Below are 8,146 nucleotides of genomic sequence, written 5' to 3'. Positions count from 1 at the left end.
CAACACATCCTATAATTCCAAATGAGAAAATAAGGAATAACAACAACAACCATTTTACAATGACAGAATCTACGGAACAGTCCGGATACAATAATTAAATGGGAAAAGACCGGGGTCGCTATAACCTCCCCCCCTTCAAAGAATTTCGTCCCCGAAATTAAGCATAAGTTTTTTTTATAACCGATTTTTTTTAAACAATTCATTAGTAAACATCTTGACCCAAAACTGGTCATTTCATCTCTTTACCAAGAGGCATCTCATACCAAATATATAACACAAAATATATTTCAATCTGTATCATTATTATGTATTATTCCTTTCAATGCTAACAATCCCATATCATATTTAACTGCATGATATATATACCACATCCAACAATGTAATCCACATATACAATGTTACACTAATCTTTCTATAATGAAACAAGTTTCAAGATACACCCATTCACCAAAACATACTCAATGTTTTACAACTTAAGACATATGTAAAGCTCTTAAGTTCAACAATATAACAGAATCTAATTATAAGATTACAAATCAACAAACATGTCCGGATACTTCTCGCGGACTTGCAATTCATGTTCCCAAGTGGCTTCCTCCATTCCGTGGTGTTTCCACAAAACTTTGACCAAAGGGATGGTCTTGCCTCGCAAAACTTGATCCCGCCTATCCAAGACTCGAATCGGTCTCTCCTCATATGAAACATCCTCATCAACTACCAAATCGGTCCAATCCAACACATGTGATGGATCGGCCTCATACTTCCGAAGCATACTCACATGAAACACGTCATGTACTCCGGACAACTGCGGCGGCAAAGCTAAACGATAAGCAGCCTCGCCAATCCTCTCAAGGATCTCAAACGGACCTATGAATCGAGGGGACAACTTCCCACTCTTTCCAAACCTCATCAAACCCCGTTTAGGTGATATTTTCAGAAAGACATGATTACCCACCCCAAACACCAAAGGTCTCCTCCTACGGTCGGCATACGATTTCTGACGACTCTGTGCTGTAACAAGCCTCTTACGGATAAGCTCAACTTTCTCCGTCGTTTCCCTCACCAAATCTGGACCCAACAGAGGTGCATCGCCCACCTCGGCCCAACACACAGGAGATCTACACGGTCGGCCATACAAGGCCTCAAATGGTGCCATACCGATACTAGACTGAAAACTGTTGTTGTAGGCAAACTCCACCAACGGCAAGTGCCTCTCCCACGACCCACTAAAGTCTAGAACACAACCCCGAAGCATATCCTCAAGTATCTGAATAGTACGCTCAGACTGTCCGTCAGTCTGAGGATGATAAGCCGTGCTAAAGGTCAACTTAGTGCCTAAAGCACTCTGCAAACTCTGCCACAACCTGGCAGTAAAACGAGGATCTCTATCTGAGACGATCGTCACTGGGACCCCGTGCAATCTCACTATATCCCGAATATACAAGTCGGCAAGATGATCTACCGAATCTCTCACGCGCATAGAAATAAAGTGCGCCGACTTAGTCAACCGGTCTACAACCACCCAAATAGCATCACTACCCCGCTGAGTCCTCGGAAGACCTACAACGAAGTCCATAGTGACATGCTCCCACTTCCACTCGGCAATAGGCAAGGGTTGCAACAAACCCGCTGGCCTCTGATGTTCGGCCTTCACTTGCTGACAAGTAAGACACTTAGATACGAAAGATGCCACATCTCTCTTCATACCCCGCCACCAGAACTGACGACCCAAATCCCGATACATCTTAGTGCCTCCCGGATGCACCGCAAGGCGTGAATGATGAAACTCTCGGAGTACCTCCTCTCGGCAAGACTCCGGCACAAACGGACGGTCTCGGTATCTCACACTCAGGTCGGAATACACCGTCAAACCTTTCTCAACCTTTCCACTGGAAATCTTCTCACGGAGAGATTCTACCTCAAGGTCACCTCTCTGAGCCTCTAACACTCGAGTCACAAGTGTAGGCTGTGCAACAACAGAAAACAAGGCCGCAGCCTCAACAGATTCGCCCATAAGTAAATCAAACTCTCCAAGTGCACCCAACATCTCCCACTCTCGGATGGCTATGCTAGCTATGTCACCAACAGGTCTCCTGCTAAGGGCATCGGCCACTACATTGGCCTTTCCCGGATGATAATGCAACTCAAAGTCATAATCCTCTATGAACTCCATCCACCTCCTCTGCCTCAAGTTTAAGTCTTTCTGTGTAAATAAATACTTCAAACTCTTATGATCCGAGAACACCTCGAATTTCTCACCATAAAGATAATGCCTCCAAATCTTCAAGGCAAAAATCACAGCTGCTAACTCTAGATCATGTGTAGGGTAATTCTGCTCGTGAATTTTCAACTGACGAGAGCCATAGGCAACTACTTTCCCTTCTTGCATTAATACACAACCCAGACCCTCTCGTGAGGCGTCACAATAGACCGTATAACCCAACCCTCTCTCTGGAATAATCAATACTGGAGCGGTAGTCAATCTAACTTTCAACTCCTGAAACGAATTTTCACAAGTCTCACTCCATACAAATTTGACTCCCTTCCGAGTCAGTTTAGTCAACGGTGATGCTAACCTGGAGAAATCTTTCACAAACCGACGGTAATACCCAGCTAACCCCAGAAAACTGCGGATCTCAAATACACTCTTAGGCTGTGCCCAATCCTGCACTGCATCTACCTTGGATGTATCAACAGACACTCCTTCACCGGATACCACATGGCCTAAGAATTTGACTTCTTTCAGCTAGAACTCACACTTCCCAAACTTGGCATACAGCCTATGGGCTCTAAGTAACTCAAGCACCACCCTCAAATGTGCCTCGTGCTCCTCCTCAGAAGGCGAATAGATAAGGATGTCGTCCACAAAAACGACTACAAACCGATCCAAGAATTCCCGGAAGATCCGGTTCATCAAATCCATAAAAACTGCCGGTGCATTGGTGAGCCCGAATGGCATCACCAAAAACTCATAATGGCCATACCGCGTACGGAATGCCGTCTTCGGAATATCCTCTTCCCTGACCCTCAACTGGTGGTAACCCGATCTCAAGTCTATCTTAGAGAAACAACGGGAACCCTTCAACTGGTCAAACAAATCATCGATACGAGGCATAGGGTACTTATTCTTAACTGTAGCCCGATTCAATTTCCGATAATCTATACAAAGTCTCAAAGCACCACCTTTCTTTTTAACAAAGAGGGCTGGTGCTCCCCACGGTGAAACACTAGGACGTATGAAGCCCTTATCTAGCAACTCCTGGAGTTGGATCTTCAACTCAACTAACTCGGCTGGGGCAAAACGATAAGGTGCCATGGAAATCGACGCCGTGCCGGGCACTAGGTCAATAGAGAACTCAATCTCCCGATGCGGTGGCAAACCAACAAGATCCTCGGGAAAGACATCCGAGTACTCACAAACCACCCTAGGCAACACAATCTGAGTCTCAACATCCTCATTAATCAAAAGGTTAGCTAGTAGCCCACTAAGCTCACTCCTTCCTCGCCGAACATACCCCGGTGGCAACACATCACCAACCCGGTCCCCCAGAAAATGAAAATACTCTCCGCTCACGGTACAACAAGTGACCCTCTGGCGGTAGCAATCAATAACTGCCCGGTATGACGATAACCAGTCCATACCCAAAATAACATCGAAACCCCTCATAGGCATAACTACAAAGGAAAATGGGATTCTATGATAATCAACCTCTATATCACAACCCCTAACGCCTTGTTTCAAAATCAATTCACCCCCAAGAGGTGACACTACACAAATAGGAGATGCTAGCTGTGCTAACTCCAACTCCAAAACAGATGCAAATGCAGCAGACACAAAGGAATGAGATGCACCCGTATCAATCAAAACATTAGCAACCGAGTTGCAAAACAAGAAGGTACCTCTCACAACTGATGGTGCTGGCACAAGATCCTGCGCGGTAACAGCATACACGCGCCCAGACGACCTCTGATCAACCTGCTCAACCCTAGGAGCATAAGATTGCTGCACCGACTGAGATGATGAAGCCCCCTGATTGGCCTTTGAGGCCTGACCCGACGGAGCTGGCTGCTGACCCTGAATCGGCCTCAAACCAGATGCACCAGATGTGCCACCCAACTGCGGACAATACCTCTTCATATGCCCTGGCTGACCACACTGATAACACGAGAGTGGCTGAACTCTACCCTGACTCTGGCTCTGAGATCGAGCCGAAGAAGATGCTGCTCTCTGAACTCCTCCCCTCTGAGGACAAACTGGAGATTTGTGGCCCAGCTGGCCACACTTGAAACAGGTAATGTCTCCCTGGCTGCCTTTCCCCGAACTAACACTCGGTACAGGAAAAGTCGATCGAGAAAAGCTACCCTGAGACTGCTGGGGATTAAAACCCTTCTGTCTCCTACCATCATTCTGACCATCCTGACTCCTCTTAGAGCCCTTCTGCCCTTCCTCCTCCTCCTGCATCATTATTTCCATGTGGGCTGCAGCATCAACCATACGCCCATACTCCCGAATCATAGTTCCCCCAACTCTCAGCTTGAGGCCACGCCTCAACTTCTTCTCAAACTCAATACAACGGCGTTCCTCAGACGCCACCAACTCAGGTGCAAACCTGGACAGACTAGTAAATGCAGCCTCAAATTCGGCCACTGAAGAACTCGCCTGCTTAAGCTGACAAAACTGGTCTCGCAGCTTCTCCCTGACTGCTGGAGATAAGAACTTCTCCTGGAAAGCATTCACAAAAGCCTCCCATGTACCTCCTATACGCCCCTTAGTAAACTTCCACCACTGACCTGCATCCCCCTTCAACTGGAAAGATGCCAAGGTCACTTTCAATCCCTCGTCTTCGATGCCAAGCATCTCAAACGTCTTCGTTGTCTGTTCGAGCCATTCATCTGCCTTAAGTGGCTCTTTAGGATCACCCACAAATTCATCCGGATTAGACCGGAAGAACTCCCTCTTCAGAAAGGAAGGTCCTGCATCCGCAATACCAGCCTGAGCTTGATTCTCAGCTCTAAGAATGCCTACTGACTCCCTGAATGCCCCTGCTATCTCTCGGGCTAGAGCGCCCATAGCCTGCTGGCCTACTGGCTCGGCCACATTGGCCTGGCCAATTCCCTCCTGAACTGCCGGAATCTCTTCTGGCACAGGCACCTCCTGCCTACCCGGCCTACCACGCCTACCGCGTCCTCGTCCTCGTCCTGACATCCTAATAAAGGAAACAAAGACATTAGCACATTAATAAATGTGCCGAAGCTAAACACTCACGTCCTAATGCAATGGACAACAATAATTCATTCCACGTAAGCACATAATCACATAAGCACCTACGAATTTCATTCCCGGATAATGATAGTCCCAAAGGGTTACTATAGTTCCGGTTGGAAGCAGCAGTGATCAAGTGCCTTTCCAACAAGACTACTAGAAACTCAAGGGTCCAATCAACATCCTAGAAACTACATTCCATACCCACATAATCACATAAACATATTATCACATAAGCATATAACATTACACTAAGTCTCTATCAAACGAGATGAACCCAATGTGATACTAATCACTTCCCACGTACCCAAAGTATTCAAACCCGGTACGCTCTGATACCAAGTTGTAACGCCCTAAAAATTAACCCATTATATATATCATTGACATTCATTATTTAAAGAAGATAATCTATTAATTCATTCATCAGAGTATTACAAAATAAAGCATAACATATATCATCGAATAAAATGCCCTACAGGCTTACATCTTTCCAAGCCAACACTTGGATACCAAAAATATGAGTTCTAACTCAATACAATAAAAGCCCTAGGCTTGAATGTTTACATGTACTTATAATTTAAGACAGTTATCTAAAAGTAGTCTTCTTCAATCCAGAAGCCAAACCCTCCCAAGCTAATTCCTTGGAGGTAGTTTATCACCTGAACCTGAAAATGATGTTCCCATAAAGGGTGAGCCACAGCCCAGTAGAAATATACTAAACCACATATAAGCAATGAATAAAGCAGTAGCATTTAACAGATGTTTAACCAAAATAATCAATTACAACATTTTACAGACTCATGACATTATTGCCAAAGATACGTTTTACTTTCCAGTTTTATCAACATGGCTCAGAACCTGGCCAAACTTATAACAGTGAAATCACCTATATCATATTCACAATCTTCCAATATTAACAACAAATGAGACTCAAGCTCAAATCAAACACTTCATACTTCCAGATTGATACACATTTTAGTGCTGTATCAATAAAACACTTCTATAAATAAGCACACATAAAAGTGATGCTAATGGAGTCCATCCCCTATCTCCTCCCAAACAAAAATCCGGTTTAGAGGTCCATCCCCTATCTTCCCCTAAACCGTGGAGTACATCCCCTATCTCCTCCCACACACAAAACAATGTATGCAAATGCAATGCTCAATCATTACACGTATTTTCTGTATCAATGCCATAGTCAAAACTAATGACTTAACCAATGTGATAAGTTCAGTTATTCCTAATCCACATGCAATATCTACAACAATCACGACTATCCTCCACCGATAGCCCAAAACAGTTATTTCTAAACTGAAAATAACTATGTCAACAATTCCATAGACAAATGATACCAATTATCCAATTACGCCATTTAATCAATGAATTCCATGAATTTAACCCTCTTTTCCCAATTCCATGAATTACTTATACAAATAAATTCAATAATACAACTAGGGTTTTTCCCAAAATTCACCAAAGTATCCCCAACATGTTAAAATACCAAAACTTAGGACAAAACCTATAAAATGGAGTAGGAAATCCCTACCTCGAAGAGAGTAACCCGAATGGAGAAGATGGAGATGAATGCCCAAATACAAAAGTGCTCCAAATTGCCAAAAGTTCAGATTAAATGGAAGCCCTCGACTCCCTCTATCTTTTTAATAAAGCAACTAGGGTTGAAACACTCTCTAAACAGATCAAACCTAAGAGAGAAGGTGAGTAGGGAGAGAGAGAGGTCGAACCTGGGGTTTTGAATCAAATGAATATGAAAAAGACTGATCAAATCCCGCTGCTGTGTATTTAAACTGGACAGGCTCGCTCGAGCGAAGACTTGGTCGCTCGAGCGACCAGACACAGAGAAACTACGGTCGAGCCAAGGAAGCCTTGCTCGAGCCAACAACTCAAAAGCTCGCTCGAGCGAAAGAAAGCTCGGTCGAGCGAAGAACTCAAACCCTCAGGTCTGAACCCAGACACACGCTCGAGCGAAGGAACTATAGCTCGAGCGAAGGATGAACTAACTCGCTCGAGCGAAGAAAAGCTCGCTCGAGCCAAGAATGCACAGCTACAGGTCCAAATCAAACACTACCTCTCGCTCGAGCGAACAACTCCTCGCTCGAGCGAAGAACCAAAAACCTGGACAGCAACTCTTAGTTTCTAAACCCAACCAACCTGAAACAAACCTGCCCAACACATCCTATAATTCCAAATGAGAAAATAAGGAATAACAACAACAACCATTTTACAATGACAGAATCTACGGAACAGTCCGGATACAATAATTAAATGGGAAAAGACCGGGGTCGCTATAACCTCCCCCCCTTCAAAGAATTTCGTCCCCGAAATTAAGCATAAGTTTTTTTTATAACCGATTTTTTTTAAACAATTCATTAGTAAACATCTTGACCCAAAACTGGTCATTTCATCTCTTTACCAAGAGGCATCTCATACCAAATATATAACACAAAATATATTTCAATCTGTATCATTATTATGTATTATTCCTTTCAATGCTAACAATCCCATATCATATTTAACTGCATGATATATATACCACATCCAACAATGTAATCCACATATACAATGTTACACTAATCTTTCTATAATGAAACAAGTTTCAAGATACACCCATTCACCAAAACATACTCAATGTTTTACAACTTAAGACATATGTAAAGCTCTTAAGTTCAACAATATAACAGAATCTAATTATAAGATTACAAATCAACAAACATGTCCGGATACTTCTCGCGGACTTGCAATTCATGTTCCCAAGTGGCTTCCTCCATTCCGTGGTGTTTCCACAAAACTTTGACCAAAGGGATGGTCTTGCCTCGCAAAACTTGATCCCGCCTATCCAAGACTCGAATCGGTCTCTCCTCATAT

This window comes from Camellia sinensis, chromosome 2 (genome assembly GCF_055761805.1).
Source record: "Camellia sinensis isolate YWXY chromosome 2, ASM5576180v1, whole genome shotgun sequence".
Classification (NCBI taxonomy): domain Eukaryota; kingdom Viridiplantae; phylum Streptophyta; class Magnoliopsida; order Ericales; family Theaceae; genus Camellia; species Camellia sinensis.
This window is presented reverse-complemented; position numbering follows the sequence as displayed.